Genomic DNA, 1,138 nt, shown 5'->3' with positions numbered 1-1,138 from the left:
AATGTAAACGGTATGATCACTTTGGAAATTTCTGTGGCAATTTTTTAATAAAAACCAATCCTACACTTAACCTATGACCCAACAATTCCACTCCTAGGTATTTACCCAAGATAAATAAAAACACATGTCTGCAAAAAGAATTGTATAAAATCCTCATAGCAGGCTAGGCACAGTGGCTCACTCCTGTAATCCTAGCACTTTGGGAGGCCAAGGTGGGCAGATCACTTGAGGCCAGGAGATCAAGACCAGCCTGGTCAACATGGTGAAACCTGATCTCTAAGAAAAATATAAAAGTTAGCTCGGCGTGGTGGCACATGCCTGTAATCCCAGCTACTCAGGAGGTTGAGGCAGGAGAATCACTTGAACCCCGGAGACAGAGTTTGCAGTAAGCTGAGATCATGCCATTGCACTCCACCCTGGGTAACAGACAGAGTAAGACTCTGTTTAAAAAAAAAAAATACTCATAGCAACTTTATTCATGATAGCCCCAAACTTGAAACAGCCCAAATGTCCCCGACAGGTCCATAAATAAACAAATTGTGATGTGTCCATACGATAGACACTACCCAGCAATAAAAAAAAAAAAAAACTCCTCCTTATATTTATTTATTTATTTTTACAGACCCAAATTGTTGTACATATTTATGGGGTACATATGATATTTTTCATAGGCTGTGTAATGATCAAGTCTGGGTATTTGGATTGTCCATCACCTCGACTGCTTATCATTTCTACATGCTGAGAATATTTCAAGTGCTGTCTTCTGGCTATTTTGAAATATACGATACATTGGTATTAATCATAGTCACCCTACTCTGCTATCAAACATTAGAAATTATTCCTTCTGTCTAACTGTATATTGGTACCATTAACCAATCTCTCTATCACATCTTTCCCAGCCTCTGGTATCTGTCATACTACTCTCTCCCTTCATTAGATCAAGTTTTTTAGTTCCACTTATAAGCAAGAATGTGCAATATTTGTCTTTCTGTGCCTGGCTTATGTCACTTAACATAATGACCTCCAGGTTCATCCATGTTGCTGCAAATGACATGATTTCATTTTTTCTTTTTTTCTTTTTCTTTTTTTCTTTTTCTTTTTTTCTTTTTTTTTTTTTTTTGAGACGGAGAATCTCACT

The sequence above is a fragment of the Pongo abelii genome, chromosome 10 (genome assembly GCF_028885655.2).
Source record: "Pongo abelii isolate AG06213 chromosome 10, NHGRI_mPonAbe1-v2.0_pri, whole genome shotgun sequence".
Classification (NCBI taxonomy): Eukaryota; Metazoa; Chordata; class Mammalia; order Primates; family Hominidae; genus Pongo; species Pongo abelii.
Note: the sequence above shows the minus strand (reverse complement) of the source record.